Consider the following 22,368-nt stretch of genomic DNA (forward strand, 5'->3'; position numbering starts at 1 on the left):
GCTTTTTGGGCTACAACTACGCTTCTTGGGGTGATTCCTATTCGGCCGTTGCCTATTCTCAAAGGCTCCGCTTTTCTGCACCAAGGGCTACGCTTTTGACGTTTGGGAATAGGCTACGCTTTTCAAGTGATGCTGTTCAGGACCAAAGGCTACGCTTTTCAACTTTCATTCTTCCAAAATAGGCTACGCTTTTCAACGCTACTGCATCACTTATAAAGCGTAACCCCATTATATACCATAGCTACTTTTTATAAGCGTAGCCTTAGGTCCCTCTTTTTTTTTTTTGGTATACTATAGCTACTGTATATAAGTGTAGCCTTAGGTCTCTTTTTTTTTCCTCTATACTATAGCTACTATATATATTTTTCTAATAATTATTAATATACATAATTATACTAAATAATTTCTTTAAATAATAAAAATCTCAGTGCAGGACTTATGTAGCAAAAGGCATCCAAGCTTTTCAAATATGACAAAGGTTGCACTCCCTGAGGAATCAATAACTTTCACCTTAATTCTATACCTGTTTTTATAATATATACAAATGAAATAATCAACATAAATAAACCTCATACCAACACTATAACTTCAAAGAAAACAAATCAACATGCTTTGAAGACTTTTCACAATAGTATGACCCAAGCTTCAGAACAACTTCAGTGCCACATCTATATTGAGCAACAAACCAATCAAGTCCACCAATCACTCCCATAATTGTACCATACACAGCATAATCACCATCCTAAAAGAAAAGTAACAATAAAAAGGGCATTAGTATTTTAATTTGGACTTGAATGATGAACATAAAAAGAAAGTGAAAAATAATAAAAAATGACTAACTTCTTTACATTCCTTCAATTCTCCAATTGTCTTCCGAGGTGTAATCTCGAGAAAATCTTCCGCAAGTGAGTAATAGTGATCACGTTTTTTAGCACTATTTGATTTCAAAGATCATATAAAGAAAGCAAAATTTTAGATATTATGTAAAGGAATATAGCAATACTATAGTATAACCATGAAGCTTTCAAAAAAAGGTTGAACCTCGTATTAACGTTGGAAAGGGGTTTCTGACTAATCAGAAATCTATCAAAGTTTTGTTTATGCTTAACGGTGCTATCAACCTGTTGCAACAATTCGGCACAACAAAAGGGAAATAGAAAATTTAGTTAGCAAAGACAGTAAACTTCAAGATTAAAAGAAACAGAGGAGTGGCGGCAAAGACAGCAGATGCTGGTGGTGTTGGGTGAGCAGTTAGAAGATGATGGCAACAGAAAAATCACGCAGTATAGAAATCATAGTAACAACCTAAATAGAAAATCATAGTTAAAAAAATATGGAAAAAGAAAAATAACAAGAACATGAATCAACTAATAGAATCAACCAACAGAATAGAATCACAGTAGTAACAAGTTAACTACAATAATTAAAAAAGAAAACTCAAGTAATAACAACATAAATTAGAGATGGATAGCACTCGATATAAGCAGAAAGACAGCAAATCAGAAATCTATGAGAATTTGCAGGCTGTGTTTATAGAAATGGATAACACTCAAGATATATAAGCATAAACCTTCAAACCTTGTCCCAATTGAAACTATTTGTGCTGACTTAACTTAGAATTTTAGGAACATGAAGCACAAATCAAAACACATGAAATTAGTTAACAGATAGAGTGAAGAGGAGGTACCTATCACAAATTTGAACCTATTCCATCATGGATGCCATTCTTTGCTGATCAGCTTCTAGAAGTGATTCAAAACCAGCTAACATGCTCTTATCCATGATTCAACCAGGGATTTTGGAGAAGAAACTCAAACCCAAGGAACGAAATTGAAACCAGTTAACTAATAATAATATAGGATGAAACTAAAGACCAAAAAGAAATAGAAAGCAAACAAAACTTAACTAAAGATGAAGCAGAATTTTGTGCAGAAGATGAAGCCTACTAGTTCTTTTGGAAATTTGTGCAGCTTCCTCTGAATTCATGTTTCCCTTGCAAGCTGCATCTGAATCACAAATATCAAATCAAAGATTAGGATTAATTTCTATGCAAACCATGACAAGATGCTATCAATTTTTGTAACCAGTAAGAGAATTATTGCCTGATGATAATTGACTTTGGAACATGCATTGGTTCCCTTGAGTTCTAGGTGGATTATCTTGGAGCATTCAAGTTTTTGAATCCTTAATAGAACCTGAAACAAGAAGAGGAATCAATCACTTTAGATATTAAATAACTAACAGCATGTAATTCATAAGGGTGAACTCACTTTAGCATGTAATTCATAAGCCACGTCATCATCTCTATCTTTAGATATTAAATAACTAACAACATAAAAAACTAGTCTCTCGTACAAGGTAGCTTGTCCCTGTCACAACTCACAACTGAACTCTTATTATGTATGAAAAATTAAAATTTGGAGTAAGCAATGCAAATTAAATTAGCCAGTAAGAATAGTAGTAAATAAATGTGGAAGCAATGTGATGCATTCGCATATTTGCTATTTTAACTAGTTAGTTTAGTTAAATTTAGTTCAATTTCGTTCATTATTACTAAAATAAACAAGCAATTTTGTGAGTTTTTCTCCATGCATCCATGAACCAAGAACTAAGTAAAATTTGGCATAATTCATGCAAATGACTCAAGGAGTTTATATATAAGTTGATGTGAATGATTCCCTTGAAAATTATTGCATAAGATGGCAAGATTTTGAAGAAGTTTCTTTGGTTTATAATAGGTGAAGCAAAGAGCCCTGGAGCAAGAAGGCAATGGAGCAAGAAGCCTTGAGAATACATCAAGCTTGGCAAGGAGGTAGAGGACTTGCACGTTGCCAACTTGGGTTACTACTAGTGTGTTTGGTGATAACGCCAGCAGCCCTGGAGAGTGATTCTGGGAAGGGTTGCACGTTGCCAACTTGCACTACTACTTGAGTGCTTGGCAACAACGCCAAGAAGCAAAACTTGGCAAGAACGATGAAGACTCAAGCATGTTGCCAACTTGGAGAAAGGGTGTGTGTTTGATGGTAACGCAGCAAGCAAATCTGGGGAGCAAGTCAGAAGTTCATGCACGTTGCCAACGCCAGAGTCCAAAGGCGTGTTTAGAGGCAACACTGCAAGCAAGGCCTTGGAGAGAAGCAATTTCAAAGCCTCGAGCATGTTGCCAACCTAGAGATGGGGGGTGTGTTTGAGGACAACGTCAAGACTTGGCCCAGGAAGGGGAGATGCACGTTGCCAACGCCAGGAACAAGAGGCGTGTTCCAAAGCAACGCAGCAAGCCTTGGATCTCCACCCATCGAGCACGTTGCCAATGCCAGCCTCCATTGGCATGCTACAAGGTAATGCTGAGCTAGAAGATTTTGTCCAGCTAGAGAATGAAGAGCACATTGCCAACGCCAAGATACATAGGCGTGCTCATTGGCAACGCATCATACAAGCAAGCTAGGCAACCTTGAGAATGAAGAGCACGTTTCTAACTTGGATGATGATTCTTCAATTCAGGCACGTTGCCAACGTTGGAAAGCATGGGCGTGTTCCAAGGCAATGCCAAGCAAGGAAGCAGCCCTGGAGAAGCCAGCACGTTGCCAACTTGGAAGAAAGGGGGCGTGTTAAGCAACAACTCCAGCGAACATGGCAGCCTGACCTTACCTTCTTCAAGGAAGCATAACTTGAGCTACAAATCTCCAAAGGAAGTGATTCCAGTGGCATTGGAAAGTAGACATAAAGAGATTTCCAACCATATATCATAGTATGGAGTTAGCATTCATTTGAAGCTTCAAAAGCTGGCTTCATTTGGAGCCTCAGAAAGGAGCACGTTGCCAACGTGGGTTCATTGGCGTGTTCATTGGCAACGCAGCAAACTTGGAGCTAGGAAGCAACCATGAGCACGTTGCTAACTTGGAGTTATAAGGGCGTGTTCATCAACAACGCTAGCAGCTAGGCAACCTTGGAATGAAACAACCCACGTTGGCAACTTGAAAGAACAAAGGAGTGTTTGCCAAAAACGCTGGTGAGCTGGACAGCCTGACCTTACCTCCTTCAATGGAGTATATCCTGAGCTACAAAGCTCCAAATGAGGTGATTCCAACGGCATTTGAAAGTAGATATCTAGAGCTTTCCAATGATATATCATGGTATGGGTTTGACATTAGTTTGAAGCTTCAAAATTGGGCCTCATTTGGAACCTCAGAAACTAAACACGTTGGCAACTTGGAATCCAAGTTGGCAACGCCCTTGCTAAAATTTGGCTCCATGGGAGGTATAACCCACGTTGCCAACTTGGGTAAGGTGAAGGCGTGTTTGCTAGCAATTCCTGCGAAGCTTAGCAGCCTTAGAAGGTAACCCACGTTGCCAACTTGAGAATGTGAAGGCGTGTTTGTCAAAAACGCCGACAAACCTGGCAGCCTGACCTTGTCATCTTCAATGGAGCATAACTTGAGCTACGGAGATCCAATTGATATGCTTCCAGTTTCATTGGAAAGATGACATTCAGAGCTTTCCAACCATATATAATAGTCTATATTGGAGCATGGAATGGAAGCTCAAATCAGAGTCATATTTAGACCCAAAAACAAGAACATGAAGTTGGAATTCAAGGAGGCATGAATGAGCCTTGGAGGGAAGCAACGAGCACGTTGCCAACGTGCCAACAAGGAGGCATGTTTGAGGACAACGCCAGCCTCATGTTTCAGCCTTGGGAGGTTTGGCACGTTGCCAACTTGGAAGAGAGGGGCGTGTTCAGCAACAACTTCAACAAACTTGGCAGCCTGACCTTACCTTCTTTGAGGAAGCATAACTTGAGCTAGAAAAATCCAATTGAGATGATTCCAAATGCATTAGAAAGAAGACACTCTGAGCTTTCCAATGATGTATGATAGTCCATATTGAAGCAAAGAATTGACACTCAAATTCTGGGCAACATTAAGCATGAAAGTAGAGTCAAGATGAAGAAAAGCATGTTGTTAGCAACAACTTGGGCTAACAACACCCAAACACCAATGCCCACTTCCAGGAAAATACTTTGCACGTTGCCAACGTGCATTAAGGCTAGCGTTATTGGCAAAAACGCCAAGCCATTGGGCCAGAAGCATTATGAATGAACTCCTCCTTCCAAGTTTAGCAATACTTCTTCCATTGAGTCATGAATTCAACAAAGAGAAAGCCCACATTGCTAGCCCAAACTAAAGATCTCTGAAGGAGTTTTAGGAGTAGTATAAATAGAGAAGAGTTTGGTACTTTGAGGAGACTTTTACTTTTGACTTTTATTTTTTTAGCAATTTTTACTCTTAGACACTTTTACTTTTAGAGTTTTTTTGGTTTCCACTTTTTCTCACCGGTTTTCTATTTTGTTTTTCTTGTAACTTTGAATTACAGTTTTAAGAACTTCTTCTTCTTCTTCATTCTTCTCTACACTTAGTTTAATTTTCATCTATTGCAATTGTTGTTGAAATTGGAGCTATGATTCACTAAACCCCACTTTCATTAGGGGGAAGAGCTCTGCTTGTTTGAATGAATTGATAACTCTTCTCCTCCTTCTTAATTCAAGTGGTTAATCCAAGAAGAAACTCTTGTTCTTCAACGATTCAATCACCATCGAGAGAGGGATTAATCTATATGAATTATGTGGTGAATTTGAGAAAGGAGTCACATAATTCAGTTTAGAGTTCATCCTTTCATGATTTCCTTGATCAATACACTTTGGTTGGTATGTGAGATGTACCTTCCTTAGTTGAGGTTTTGGAAGTTGTGTGGCTTGGATTAGAAATTGAACTTCATCTCTTCTCATGAACAATTAGATCACGAGAGTGGCAATTGGTTGTGTTGAGAGAAATTGAGTTACCAAGAGATTGGGACTCAATTACCCACAATTTGCCATGGATCTATACCCATGATTGAGAAGGAATTGATCAACATCAATTCAGGAGAATTTGCATCTCTGATCCCTAATGATCCTCTCCATCATCAATTCTCATTTCTTTTGCTCTTTAGTTGTTTGAATACCCATTACCCGATTCCCTTCTACATTCTTGCAATTCATTATTCTTGTCATTTACATTCTGTTTCTATATTTCTTGCTATTTACTCTTATGCTTTTTAAAATTCTGCAATCTTTACTTTCTTGCAATTTATCTTTAATGTCATTTAAGTTTCTTGCATTTTAAGTTTCAGTTATCTACTTTCATCTTCTTTCTCTCTTCTAGTTCTTTAAATTCCTTCCCATTTAAATTTTTGCAATTATGTTCAAAAAATCACAAATCTCATGAAATCAAAACCATGTTTGCTTGACTAAATCTACCATTTAACTAAAGTTGCTTAATCTACCAATCTCCGTGGGATCGACCTCACTCTTAGTGAGTTTTATTACTTGATACGACCCGGTATACTTGCCGGTAATTACGTGAAATTAATTTTTTTACGTATCACAATGCAAATTAAATTAGCTAGTAAGAGACGTCACTGAGGAATAGAAGCTCTCCCTTGCATTGAATCAAAACCCATCATGTCACATCATCATGATGAGTGCAAAAAAGAGATTATAATATAAATTAAATTTTGGTAGTTACATCAATAATAAGAATGGAATTAGCATTTCTTTGATAAAACATGATTTAAACCCAGCCAATGTAATTATCATTAGTACATCCATGAGACTTCTAACCATCATAATCAACAATGGAAATCTAATCATTAGTAGGATCAATTTAATCATTGGAATTTCCATCGCTGCTAATTGGAGAACACACCCCATGTTATGAGTTAAAAATTACCATTGGCTCTGGTGATTGGTTAGTAGCTCGAGACCATTTCTTCAAGAAAGCTTGAGTATTGAAGACCTGAGTGGAACTATTTTCCTGATGCCAAAATAGGAAAAAAGAAGAAAATGAACAATGAAAAGTCATACCAAAATTTTCTCATGGAAGATTGAAAACTAAATTCTTGAAACAAGAACTAGAATATTCATACTAGGAAATTCCGATAGCCACTTAAAAGTGTTGCAAAGAACTTTAAGAATATCATCCTGCACAAGAAACATGGTGACAATAAGACACAAAAAAGTTAAACAATAAATTGGACTGTCCACAAGGAACCAAAATAATAAATTGGACGGTCCACAAGGAACCTAGAAACAACATAAATTAGAACTACAATGAGCAAAGCACAAATCATTCTTGGTATAACAGGCAGGCATCAAGTTCATCTATGTGAGAAAATTTCAATATTTTATTACAAATATCAATCAGCAATGTTTAGAATAAAGTGTACCATAATATTTTCCAGGGAACTAAATTAAGAATTCATAAAAATGTTCATCAATCTAGCATCTCATTCACTTTCATATGATTTATTCAGAGACGGTGAACCTAAAAAGAATGGAAAACAATGAATAATCTACCATCGAAGGATCACCTTAACTGAAGGTCATGATCCGCTCCCCACTGCTTAGCCATAAATTTAGTATAATGCTCAGATACACTATATATTCCAGCCTTCAATTCATCAATTCCAATTACACTGGGGTATAATAACTTGATTACCTCACCACGCAAGAAGCGGTATTCTGGCTCAGGAATAGGTGGAATTTTCTCTGATGTAGTGATATGATTATAATCAAGGTCAACAACCACCTACAAGAGATTAAAAGATATCAATTAAAATAAATGAAAGCAAAACATCATTCGAAACAAATAGAATTGCCTCACATGCATGCCAACCTGTAAATTAAGAAAAGCAAACATGATTTTTTTTTTGGATCAATAATAGAGACTAGAAAAAGTATTTTATTGTGGATTTGCATTTTGATGTGTTGCACGAGCTAAAAACTCCTCAGCGTCTGAACCTTCTATACTTGAAGCAAAGATTTACACCTAATTACAAATTTACAATATATCTAATACAAAAATAGTTATGTATAATCAAGTGCACTACCAATATTCCCAAAGATTTTATTGATAAATAAACTAAACATAGCTCAACCAACTCTGAGTCTTTGATTCTGTAGAGGAGTAACACAATGTTCTAAAAATAATAGAATATAGCAAGAGCAGCACCTTGTAATGACCAAATGCCACTTCTTTAGAATAATCCATCATCAATGAAATAGAGTTCCAATAAAAGTCCATCGAATTCAACCACCATAACATAGAGCAAACTAATTTCTCATTTGAAACACCACCAGATAAAAAGAATGGAAAAATTAAAATCAAATAAAATAAACTACTCCATAAATCAATTAGTTTTTCCCTTGATAATGAAGAATAATTGGGAAACATTAAAACCAAAAACAAATTAAAAATAGAACATGATGCTTCTTAATTAAAAAACAAATAATGGCAGAACCTCCCCTAATCAGAACAAATTCAACACAACAACAACAAGGATTAGTAACAAATTCAACTCAACTCAATTATCCAGCAACAACCACATTTATGATATGTTCAGCATCAAATTCAACTTACAGCTGACAACAAATTCTACTTCTAGAATTCTAGCAACAAATTCAGCTATGATAACTATGATAACTTTCAGGCAGCAACAAAAAACCTTCAATTCTCCAAATATGATTTACAGCAGATTAACATTAGCTAAATCATAATTTCAGCAACAAACTCAACTTTGAGCAATAAATTCAAGATGTACTAATAATTTACAGCAATAAAATTGAAAGAGAAATAACAGGGCTGAAGATGAAACTCACATAGGCAGAGAGACGAAGCAAGCGTTGATGGAAGACCCGAGCCGAAGCTGAAACCCTAAACCCAGACTCAGGGCCGAGGAAGCGTTGATGGCCGAAGCAGGAAGGCAAGCTTACGAACTATGATAGAGCGCGACAGAGTTTGAGCGGCGATGACCTTGAAGCGGCGACGCGAGCTCGAGGCGGCGACGAGCTTGAGGCGGCGACGTGAGCTTGAGGCGGCGACAGAGCTTGAGGCCGTGACAAGCTTGAGGGGGCGGGCAGCGACGAGCTTGAGGGGGTGACCAAAGCTTGAGGAGCCGGCGACAGGCTTGAGGGACAGAGTGGCGAGAGAAGAGAGAGGTGAGATGGGTTCTGATTCTAGGTTAGGGTACCACGCAAAGAGGGTAAGTGAGGGAGAGAGTGTAGTATGTGATTTGGTGAAAAGGAAACAAAAAATTACTAAGTGTTTGTGAGTTGTGTTAAGTTTTTTGCACTAGATACATTAGGCATCACTTTTAAAATGCACCCAAAACTTAATAAATAGGCTACTTTCTAAACGTATCTCCTTTGATACGAAAAGTGAATTTATAGATATCAACCTACGGCTACGCTTTATAAGTAATTTCTATAATACCTAAGGCTACACTTTTTAAATGATGCCACAATTGTGTATCCTTTTCTCTTATAAAAAGGCAACACGGAGAAAAGCGTAGCCTATTCATAGAATAGGCTACGCTTTTCAAATGTAGCTTAAAAAAAGTGTGGCCGAATGGGTATTTTTCTTGTAGTGACTTGACTTATTAATCCTTCCCATGTTATTATTTGAATTAATGATTATTTGAGGTATTTCAGTTATTGATTGCTTTCTCCTTAATTTGTGTTACCATTGCTTTCTATCTAAGGACATTTTTATTCCAACAATTTTACTTTTTCCCTTTTGGTCTTGGTTAAGAAATCAGTAACTCAACATTATTAAACTCAGCATAATTGATAATCGTTATCTTGCTAATTGAACTGAACTTCAATAATCCCAACTTTTTTTTAGGAAATAAATAGGATTCGAAGGTCAAACTAATTAGTCCCTTGACTTTCCTTTACTTTAGTAAAGGTTAACTAAGTGGAATTTAGATTCAACTTTCATTATAATTGAGAGAGATAACTAAGTTGGACTTCCAATTTCTCTTACCTTGCCAGAAGTTTGCTTTACAGTATTTATTTATTTTAATTGCCATCTACTTCATTTGTCATTTAAATCACTTGCTTCTCACCTTCTAAACCCCGATTACAACCTTTATAGCCAATAATAAGAACATACTTCCCTGCAGTTCCTTGAGAAGACGACCCGAGGTTTAAATACTCGGTTAACAATTTTTAAAGGGGTTTGTTACTTGTGACAACCAAAACGTTTGTAAGAAAGGTTGATTGCTTGGTTTAGTAACTATACTTACAACGAGAGTTTATTATAACCTCTAAACCATCAATCCTCAGTTCTTCAACCATCCACGCATACGCGTGGGCCACACACACGCGTGAGTGCATGAACGTTGGTGCACCAATGTTGAGTCAAACATTGCTGGCAACACCCAGACTTCATTTTTTTTAACTAACATTTGACCCAACGTTTTTATACAAACATGGTTACCAACGTTAAGGCTAATTTCATTCCAAAATGCACTATACAAAGTATGAATGTTAGTTGCCAAATGTTCATCATCAAAGAGTTCCTCTTACTTGCTTGAATCAAGACCAAGGCCCACATCCAAGTACTTGAAGACCTAATTAAAGAAGAAAAGAAGAGTATAAATAGGGGGCTCTCTGATAGGATTGAGGAGGGTTAAGTAGTAGTAGGCTTGGGTAGTAGTAAGCTGTAGTAGGAGTAGAGGCTGGAGGATTAGAGACTCCATAGAGCTTAGTGTAGAATTTCTCTTTTGTAACCATTTTACTTTCTACACTTTCTTCTTTAAAATTGTACTGAATTCAGTTTTACTTTATGCAATTCAAATTTTCTGCACTTCTGTTCTTTTGCAATTATACATTTTTATTTTAACTTTCTTGCACTTGTTCTTAGAGCGATGACCCACTGAACCCCAATCATTAGGGGAGGAGCTCTATTATAATTCACATGTTGAGTGAATTTATTCTTCTTCTCAATCTGCTTGGGTAGCTATAGGATATCCTCTGTTTTGATTAAGATTCATTCACTCCGGAAGGGGATTTGAATATGTTGAATGCTTGCGTGAGCCTCGAAAGGGGAATCATGAGAATTAGAATTGAAGCTCTATCCTTCACAACCCTCTTGATCAACACCATTCAGGAGGAATTGAGATCTTGAGAGTTAGTGTGGCTTATGGATGGTAGACATGTACTTAACCTCTTCTCATGACAATTGGATCAAGAAATTGGGTTGTCAAGGAATTGGGATCCAATCAATTACAATCTGCCATAGATATACTCATATGATTGATAAAGGAGTTGAGACCCATTTGATTCATTGTGGATTATGATATCTCCAATCCCTGATGAATTTTTCTTTCGGTTAATAGTCTTTGACTTCATTTCAATTACTTGATTTACTGTTCTCTTTAATTTCCCTGCACCCAAAGCCCTTTACATTTGATGCAATTTACTTTTCCTGCAATTTAAGTTTCTTGCCATTTAAGTTTTCTGTCAATTTACATTCAGTAATTTACATTCCCTGGGATTTACATTCTGTTAATCAATTTTCACCAACACTTTCAATATTTCACTTAACAAGACATATCACCTCACTAAAGTTGCTTAATCCATGAATCTTCGTAGGATCGACCTCACTCTTGTGAATTTTATTACTTGATGCAACCCGGTATACTTGCCGGTTAGTTTGTGCGAATTCAATTTTTCGCCATCATGTTTTTGACGCCGTTGTCAGTGATTGATTAAGATTGACAATGATTAAGTGGGTGATGAGTCTAGATTAAGCATTTTCTTGGTTTTTGTCATTTAAGTTCTTTTGATTTTCTATTTTCTCTTCATACTTAGATGTTTGTGTTATTACCTCACTAAGAAATTCTTATCTGTGACATTAGGAGTTTCAATTTTCCTTGGTGATTGTGTTTTACAAAATTCAAATAGAGTTCACCTTATCTTTTGATCAAGCCAATTTCATGGGATATTATCCACCACCATAAAATGATTCATGTCATTATCCTCATGGTGGCTGGGAATATCACCAAGAAATAACATATTATGAGCAATCCACGCAGTGGGGATATGCTCTAGGGCCACAAAATGATTAAGCAGATTAATTACATGGGATATTGCCCACCACCACAAAATGATTCATGTCATTATCCTTATGGTGGCTGGGAATATCAACAAGGAATGTGGGTGTATGAACAATCAAGTGAAATAGGATACCTCCTACAGCCACAAAATGACTCATATTGTTATGACAACTACACAAATTGTGGCTGGGAAGGGAATTCTAATGCTCCATATTTTAACCATCCAGAGCCATCATCACTTGATTATGCCTCAGATACATTCATGCAAAATTGTCTAACCCCACCTCCCAGTTTTTCATATGAAAATTCTTCATCACTTGACTATGCCTCAACACAAAATCCCTTCCAAAACTCACAACCCACACAAACTTCCATGAACCAAAGACTCTCAAAACTTGAGTCCATGCTTGATAGATATGAAGAGAAAATAAAGAAATCTTTTACAGAACAAGAAACCTGTTTCAAAAACATGGAACTGTGTTTGAACTAGATGTTGAGTGCAAAGGAGGAATTAGAAAAGCAAGTAAAAGAGGCACTGATAACAAGTGAAAGTTCAACGAAGAAGGAGGCTCCAGAGGCATTTTAACCTATGATTTGATATCCACAGAAGCTAATTGAGGTGACAGAGGAACATGAAAATTCACCCCCAAAGGACTCAATGGAACATCATGTAGAAGAAAGGGAGGAAGTCAATAAAGGAAGTCCACACACAATTGAAGCAGAGAGCTGCATAGAGGATAGGTTAAGTGAACCACCAATTCAAGAAGATTTTGATGCAGCAGACACTCCAACCATCACATAACACTCAAGTCTTGATATCTGAGAAGTGAAGACAACCAACAAGAGCACCAAAAAGAGGATTGTGACCAATTTACAATTTAACATATCATGAAAGAAGAAGAGGTCAACCACAAGCAATCCAACCCAGATCCAGCAAGCAAGTTCAATCAAGTAATTAACAAAAGGAAGCTTGCTGGGAATAGGCCAAGACAAGGGATACTGACTTGATCTTCTTTCCCCCTGAGGTCATTCCTCTTAACAAACTGGAAGAAGAGGAAGAAAGTCATGAACAGCATGTCAAGCTAGTGACATTAAAGAAGCGCTTGTTGGGAGGCAACCCAACCAGAGGTAACTCTCTTTTCCTTTACTGTTTCAATAAGAAAGTTCAGTAGATTTCTCTATATTGCAAGCAGCTAAGTTTGGTGTTGTACAGCAAAGAAATTTAAGGGTGAATGTGTAATACTAAGTTTGGTGTTCCACCACAGATTTCATTAAGAACACATTGCACCCTCAGCAAGACTAGTTATTAGCTCCAAACAATCAGAGAAACTACTTAACAATTGTTTAGTTTCTAGTTCCTAGTTTGTTTTCTAGTTCATAGTCTATTTTCTAGTTCATAATTTTTTTTCTAGTTTATAGTTTGTTTTCTTAATAAAAAAACTTGATGTTTCTTGCATGTATTCACTCTACTGCATATAGAAGTAGGCAAGGAACTAAGTTTGGTGTTCACACACCAACTTAAGTTCAGAAAATCACAAGCATACATGCATGCTAACCATCTCTCAAGTGCTTGTGGAACAAGCAACTTCCAATAACTTTGCAGGAAGTCAATGAATCTCTTGGAGGGTAAGATGCACCATCATCCAAGGAGATAAAGAAGGATACAAAAGCTATGGATGATGATGGCAAGGAGGAAAGCTAGAAGATACTACCAAGAAGGTTGTATTGTTACTTAACCCCTGTTGCTGTGAAAAGTCTAAATTGGAAGTATAATTGTACCCCTACTGAGTAGTATCATTTTAGTTATAATTCATTTGCATTCTAGTTGCTTGTCCCTTTATTGTCATGTTGGGATGCTAGTCTAAGTGATTATGCCATGCCATCTTGCTTATGTCGTATGCTTTGTCCTCCATGCTTGAATAAAAGAAAATATTGTGAAATAGAGAAAGAGTAAAGGTCTATTTTGATGAGAGATAGAATAAGGTTATGTGGTGGTATGTGCTTGTTCATCAGCTGATTTATGAATAAAGCTAGAGATTGGCATAACTTTGAGATATGAACTTGAGTTACATTCCATGAGACTTGACAAATGAAAAAGTTCCATAATAAAAGAAAGGAAATGCAAGAGAAAGAAACAAAAAGGAATAAACAAGGCTGGGCACCAATGGCTTGAGATTTGGATATATGCCTGTGATGCTTTTGTACAAAGATAAGCTTGGATAACTAGGTCCTAAGGGGTGCTTCATCACCCGGCAACTTGGGTTAACTAACCTGGGATTGTCAGCCAAAAGTCCACCATCAAGAGCTACTTTGAGACAAAGCATTTAGTTACCCAAAGAGGTGCTGGGCATCAATGTCCAAAGAATAAAACAAGCTAAATGTCTGTGATGTGTGTGTGCTAAGGAGAGGCTTGAGAAAGTAAACCCTTAGGGGTGACTCAATGATGACAAGTCATCTTATGCTAGTTTCACAAGCATTTTTCATTTGTTTCATTAGGTTTTATGCACTTTCTTGCACAATAAATAAGCGATTGGGGGTGGAATTTCATGTTTATCTTGATTCAATCAAACATTATTAATTTTTGTACAAAATCATGAGATTTATGTAAGAATTTGGATTATTATGAATGATGCAAAACCTTAAGATTTTGGTGAGACTTTGATTGCATGTTTGATTGATTTCAGGAGGAAAAATGAAGAGAAAGAGATGCAGTGCAGAGTAACTGTAAGAACCACACTTAATTAACTGCTTAATTAGATATTTACTTGCCCAAATTAGGTTCTAAATAATTAAAGTGAGAATTAGGGGAGATTTTTGGACTCAGCGGATTTTTCTGAGTCAGAAAATGTATCTTCTGCGAAAAATCGGGAGAAACCGCGAATCCGCAGTTGAACCGGTCGAACCGGTTCAAGTCTGCCCGATACTATGTGAGAAAAATTTAAAACAGCCAAAAACCTTAGAAAAATATTAGAAGTCAAAAACTGGGCGTTAATTTTAAAGGTTTGGCCCAAAAGTGGGCCAAACGGGCTAAAAATGCTAACGGGTTGGACCGGGCCCAAGTTGGGCCCAAACCCAACACTATATAAGTCCCTTTAAGTGACCATTTCAGCTACTTAAACACCAAACTAGCAGTAGCAACGTGAAAAGAGGGAAGAGAGGTAGGGTTCCAAAAAATTCACTATTCATCATCATCTTCTTAGAGCCATATCTCACTCTCCGGAGCTCCGATTCGCGTGCCGTCAGTTGCCACGCGAAGCTCTTGTCGAGCTCTTCAATTTCATCTAAACAAAGTGGTAAGGGATTTCCAATTTTTCCTTCCATTACAGATTCTATTTTTGGCTAGGGTGGATGAATGGTTCTTGTGATTTTGATTATTTAGGTACACTATAGCACTTGATTATTATTGGGTTTGTCCCAATCATCATTGGGTAAGGTGAGCCTACTTGATCTCTTGTGGTTTTGTGTATATATGAAACTCTAGGTTGAATTATTGTAAATTATATGTGATATTAGCATGAATATTGGAGCTTGTTGGTGATTATTGATGCTTGTGGAGTTGATTGAAAGCTTGGATTGTGGCTGGAAGCTTCTTTGTGCTAAGTTGGAATTTTGGTACATATTGAGAATCGGCCAAGGTATAGTTTCGGTTTTCTCTATGTAGTATATAATATTCATGGACACTTAGGCTAGTGACCTATAGGATAAAGTTGAATTTATGTGGTTGTTGATGATGTTTGGTTGATGTTCTATGTTGAATTAATATGGTTATGATTGAGAAATAATGATATTGAGATTATGATGTATGATAAATTGGGGTGAATGACTATTGTTGTTTATGGTTTTGAAGCATGAATGAGTTTGATGATAGAAAAGTTATGTTGATGTAATGATGAATGGTGAGTGTGTTGGCGGAATGTTATTGAAAATTGTAATATGATGATATTGATGTTGAAAATGATGAGGTATGATGAGAGATTATTATAAATTGTGGTTCCCAATAGGGTAGTTTTTGGTGAAAAATGGATCTTGGAGGGACTTTAATTGGTTTGGTAGTGTTTTGGTTGATTTGAGGTGTGAAAGTTGGAAAAATTGGCAAATTGGGTTATTAGATAAAAGTTTGTTTTTGATGAACTTTGTCCTATCATAGCTTTTGCCTCAGTTTTCGAAACTGACTCAAATTTATTTAGAATTAAAGATCTTTGAAAACTTTTTACATCAATATAAAATTTGTGAAAATTGTAATTTTGTAGAGGAAGTTATGATCCTTCAAAGTTGGTGTTAAAAATCTGAAATTCTGCAATGTTGCAGAATTTTATGATTACTGATATGTGCGGGCGCACACCCTCGTGCGGACGCACACCCTGCAAATATTTTGACCTGCGCGGACGCTCACACCTGTGCGCACGCACAGGCAGGGAAATGCGTTCTGTTCGCAACGCTAGCACAGCTTGTGCACACACATATCCAAGGAAAAACTACAACTTGTGCGGACGCACACGTCGAGAAGGTCAGTCTGTTAGGGGTGCTGGCACAGGTTGTGCGAGTGCACAGATCCTTATAAAAATTGACACATGTGCATACGCATACCCCTGTGTGTACGCACGCATTTCAAAACTCTCCGAAGTGTGCGCACGCACAGACCCTTGTGCGGCCGCACACGTGATGTTTCTCAAATTTTTTTTTGTTTTCAACTATTCTACCTTCCCAACAAGGTTGTAAGCTTCTAAAACACCATTTTAAGATTTATGGGCTTAATTTTGTGTATTAGAATATGGGATGTAACTTAAGGTTGCTAGAACACGGTTTTATGATAAATTAGAAAACGGAGGCCTAGGTTTCTGGAGTGCTGAGAATGATTTGACGTTGGGTGGAGGATGAGTGATATATGAGATAAGGAATGATGAACTTTTGACATTGGAAACTGAGTTATGAATGGACAGTGGTTGAGATGAGTCGAGGACTCGGATTGAGACGATGGATCCATGTATACTGAAAATATTTTCTGAAAACCATTGAAATATTATTTTTACTGAGAATATGAGACGCTATGTGCCCGATAGGGACGGGATTGGATCCTGCCTGTCGAGGTAGCGGCGGTGGCGTAAGGGAGGTGGTTCGTCCTACTTGCGTTGAGATGTGAGGTCTGTGGCAAGAGTATCCCGCTCGCATCCCTTCGGATCTATAGGCGAGCAGGCGCCGGTACCTGGACAGTGATTCAAGCACTATATCTCGGGTGTTCCCATATGAGAAATCCGAAGGGCGACGTCTCCATGGAGATGTGTCGGGTTGGCAGTTGAACCAACAATGTGATATCACAGGCATTAGGACAGGCATTCATCATATGCATTTCCTATCTGTTTGTTTGCTTTGTCGACTTGTAATTGCATGCCTAATTGAATAACATGTCTAATTGCTTACTTGATCTACTTGCCTTGTATGCTTTTACTTGTGAATTACTTGCATTGTTATTAATTGTGTTTTCTACTGGGATTGAGGATATTCGGAAGGCGGTGGCGATGGGATCGCATGGAGGATAGGTTGGTGATGGCTGTGGGAAAGCGACGTTTGGTTAGAATAGAAATCCCTTAAGATAGATCACCCGGTTTATCTATAATAAGGTTTATATTATGCTTATTTGTTTTAGAATGCTTTAAGCTTGAATCTTGTGATGGATATGGAGCTTAGGATTGCCTTTAGCATCCCGGAGTCTTATATCCTACATCACTGGGCACTGTTACCATACTGAGAACCTCCGGTTCTTATACCATATCTTTGTTGTGCTTTTCAGATGCGGGTCGCAACCCACCTCGGTGAGTTGTTTTGGATGGTGACAGAAGCAGAAGATCCTGGACTATTTTGGAGTCTTTTTGGGTTTATCTTGTTTATACTTCTCTCTTTTGTATTTTTTCTTAGACTAGAGGCTTGTTTTATGAGAGAAAAACTTGTATAAGCTGTTTCAAACTGTCAGTTTTCTGTATAGTTCTGTATACTTGTATATGGATAGCCGGCTTAAACACCGCGAGTCGAGGCTAGTTTCCTATGATATTATATACTTATATTTTGTTGTATCTTATCTGTTTCTTGTGCCTTAAACTAGCAGCTCGTTAGTACGGTTTGCGCTTTCCAAATCCTATTTTTGAGCTATATCATTCATTGGGGTTCTAGATTATATTATTCTTTCTATATATATTATACATATGAGCTTTAGAACTGTCGTAATCTCTGGTTAACCTTTGCATTACGACGCGAGGTAGAGCTTAGGGTAATTAGGGTGTTACAGTAATGCTGCGTTCAAATAAAGAACGCTACGCTCTCTAGCGAGGCGCACGCGTACAGGACGCTTACGCATCGGGAAAGGATTTTTGAAGGCCCACGCGTACACGTGCATGACACGTACATGTGGATGTAATTGGCGCTCATTTACAAAGAGAGCGCTACGTTATCTGAATGAGCATTTTCGGAAAAATTCAAATTTGGAATTGAAGTTTTGTAACCGACGCGCATGCGTACAAGACGCGCACGCATTGAGGAAGAATCTGGAGGGAAGCACGCGAACGCGTGGGTGGCGCTGAAGCCTGGAGTTGAGATTTTGATACCCACGCACACGCGCGAGGGACGCGCACGTGTGGGCAGCGCTCATGGTGTGAACGTAGCGCTCGTTTAAAGAACACTATCAAGGATGCGCACGCGTGGATGCTATGCGCAAGCATGATGGAAGCTGAAGATGGCAGTGACGTACACGGGTATATGACGCGTACGCATCGATGTGCAAAAATGCAAAAAGATGCATGGGCGTGAAGCACGCGTACGCATGAAGAGCACTCAGTGAGCAAGGAAGCGCACCCGTGGGAGACATGTACGCGTCGGTGAATGAACGCTGTGCTCTTTTTTAGAATGCTACGTTCCCCTAGAAGCTGCAACCAAGTACCTTTTCTGACCCACTGCATCAAAGGCCAAAAAGCCCACTCCAAATACTTGATGACTGAATTATAAAGTGTATAAATAGAGGATGAAATCAGGACTTCTTTTGCTTTCTTCCTTTTTAGAGTTTTAGACATTGAGATCTGATTTTTGTTTTTCTTTCTGTTTTTCTTCATCTACAACTTTTTCTTTTCTGTTTTGGTACTAGAGCAATGATGAACTAAACCCCAATTTCATTAGGGGGAGGAGCTCTATTGTAATTTCAATGAATTAATGAAATTCTTCTTCTTCTCTATTCATTTGTGTAGCAATTGGGTATCTTCTATTTTGATTGTGGATTATTCACTCTGGGAAGGGGGTTTAATTCAGTGAATGCTTGTGTGAGCCTCAGAAGGGGAATCACTTGCATTAGAATTGGAGCTCTATCCTTCACTACTCTCTTGATCAACACTATTCAGGAGGAATTGAGATCCTGAGAGTTAGTGTGGCTTATGGATAAGAAAATTGCACTTAACCTCTTCTCATCACAATTAGATCAAGGAATTGGCAAGATTGATTATGATTAGAGAGATTGGATTGCCAAGGAATTGGGATTTAATCAATTTCAATCCGCCACAGATCTACCAAATGATTGAGAAAGAAGTTGAGATCCAATTGATTCATGAAGGATTACAGTATCTCCAAACCATGATGAATGACTTTCTTTGAATTTCTTCAATTTAGAGTTTTCTGATTTACTGTAGTTTCCATTCTGTTTAAATTTCTAGCACTCAAATCTTTTTATTATTCATGCAATTTAAGTTTCCTGGCAATTTAGATTCTGCAATTTAAATTTCTTGCACCTTAAGATTCAGTTATTTACCTTTCTTGCAATTTAAGTTTCAGCTCTTTTGATTTCTTGCTCTCAAAGTTTCTGCAATTTACTTCTTCTGTATTTTAAGATTCTGCCAATTTACTTTCTGCACTTTACTTTCATTCAATTTACTTTTTGATTTATCAAATTCCACTCAAATCATCAACTGTCTGCTTAACAAAATTCATTATCATACTAAAGTTTCTCAATCCATCAATCCTTGTGGGATCGACCTCATTTCTGTGAGTTTTACTACTTGATGCAATCTGGTACACTCGCCGGTGAGTTTGTGTGTAATTGTTTTTCCCTCATCAAGTTTTTGGCGCCATTGCCGGGGATTGATTTAGATTGACAATGATTAAGTAGGTGATAATTTAGATTAAGCATTTTTCTTTGTCTTTGTTAAGCATACTAACTATTTGAGATTTTGTTCAAGCTAACCTTAACTTCACTCTAGCAGTAGAGTGCTTTATTTTTAGTTTCTGGTTTTGTTTGTGTTGTATGCCAGGAGGAAGAAGAGGTGAATCCACCTCCTTTGATTCTAAGCCAGAGAGAACATTTTTGAGACTGAGAAGAGAAGCAAGAGGGAAGTGGCCAACAATAATGCCCACCTCAAAGGAGAGTTCTAGCTTCTTACACCTTCCCCAATCCAAGAAACTGTGGGAGCAGTATACTCACTCCCAATGTTCATGCAAACTACTTTGAGTTGAAGCCTCAACTTATTACTCTGGTGCAGAACAATTGTTCCTATGGAGGAGGTCCACTTGAAGATCCAAACCAACACTTATCCATCTTCCTGAAGATTTGTGAAGCTGTCAAGACAAATGGTGTGCATCCAGACATCTATAAGCTACTGCTATTTCCATTCTCTTTGAAGGATAAGGCTCCTCAATGGCTAGAGACATTCCCCGAAGAAAGTATCAACAATTGGGAAGATCTAGTGAGCAAATTCCTAGCCAAATTCTACCCACCTAAGAGGATCATTAGATTAAAGACAGAAGTGCATACATTCACTCAAATGGATGGAGAATCACTTTATGATGCTTGGGAGAGATACAAGGCCCTGATCAGGAAGTGCCCATGTGAGATGTTTAGTGAATGGGATAGACTTCAAAATTTCTATGAAGGCTTGACACTGAAAGCTCAAGAGGCCCTTGATTATTCAGCAAGAGGTTCAGTACAACTCATAAAACAGCCGAGGAAGCCCAAAATCTCATAGACACTATGACCAACAACCAATACTTTTATGGTCATCAAAGGCAACGCCAACCAGCTCAAAGGAAAGGTGTGTTGGAGCTGGAAGTTGTGGATACTATCTTAGCACAAAACATAATGATGCACCAACAAATCCAGCAACAAATGGAGATGATGGCTAAGAGGATTGATGGTCTTCAAATTGCAGCAATGAGCACTACAAATCAACCACCAGCTGGATGGGGACAAAATGAAGAAATCTATGAAGAGCAGCAACCAGAACAAGTTAACTATATGCACAACCAAGGTGCTGGACAGAATGAATTTCATGGAGACACTTATAACCCCTCTTGGAGGAACCACCCCAATCTAAGGTGGGAGACAATAGAGCTCATGGCAAAGAAACTCTAACCAAAATAACTCCCACAACACAAACCATCAAAACCATCAACAGACTAACCAAAATCCATACAGAAAACCACAAAATAACTACCCTACTTCTAGCTTCTATCCACCCAACAACCCATCAACTAACCAAAATAATTTCCACCAACCATCTTCATCTCACACTCAGCCACAACCACCCCAAGAATCCCAAAGAATCTACAATTTAGAGATGATGATGGAAAAAATGTTGAAGCATCAAGAGCTGGCCAATAACAATCATGAAGCCTCACTAAGAAACCTGGAAAGACAAATTGGCCAATTGTCCAAACAGCCTGAAGGACCAACCAACACTTTTCCAAGTGATACCATTCCAAATCCCAAAGAAAAATGCAAAATAATTCAACTCATGAGTGGAAGAACATTGGAGGACGACAAGGTTGCAAGTAAGAAAGAAGTGGCAATTAAAGAGAAGGACTAGGAAGAGCTCAAGAAGAAGGATGAAGAGCCACAAACTTCAAAGAAGGGAAAGCAAGTCATGGAGGAGCACTCCCAAGAACAGAAGAAGGAGGTGAAAGCTTACACTCCTCCTTTGCCATACCCTCAAAGATTGCAAAGGGAGATCAAGGACCAATAGTTTCCCAAGTTCCTAGAAGTTTTCAAGAAGCTGGAAATCAACTTACCACTTGCTGAAGCTCTAGAGAAAATACCATTGTATGCTAAGTTCCTCAAGGAACTCATCAACAAAAAGAGAAGTTGGAATGAAAAGGAGACTATGATCTCGACCCAAGAATGCAGTGTAGTGATTCAAAAGGGTCTCCCACCAAAGCTCAAAGATCCTGAGAGCTTCATCATATCTTGCACCATAGGAAATATGACCTTAGAAAAAGCTCTCTGTGACTTAGGTGCCAGCATCAACTTGATGCCTCTTTCACTAATGAAAAAGCTTGCAATAGAGAAAGACAAACCCACCAGAATGTCACTTCAAATGGCTGATAAATCACTCAAGATACCTAATGGAGTTGTAGAAAACTTATTAGTGAAGATTAGAGAATTCATTTTCCCTGCTTATTTTGTCATTT

General features: G+C 37.9%; 1 long non-coding RNA gene across 1 annotated transcript; it reads right to left on the reverse strand.

The window, feature by feature from the left end:
- LOC110272186 lies at positions 391 to 1,225 on the reverse strand. Its single transcript, XR_002363118.1, has 3 exons — positions 1,042 to 1,225; positions 841 to 934; positions 391 to 742 (listed from the first exon to the last, which is right to left on the reverse strand). It is a non-coding gene; the product is annotated as an uncharacterized LOC110272186 (long non-coding RNA).

Source organism: Arachis ipaensis, chromosome B05 (assembly GCF_000816755.2).
Source record: "Arachis ipaensis cultivar K30076 chromosome B05, Araip1.1, whole genome shotgun sequence".
Taxonomy (NCBI): Eukaryota; Viridiplantae; Streptophyta; class Magnoliopsida; order Fabales; family Fabaceae; genus Arachis; species Arachis ipaensis.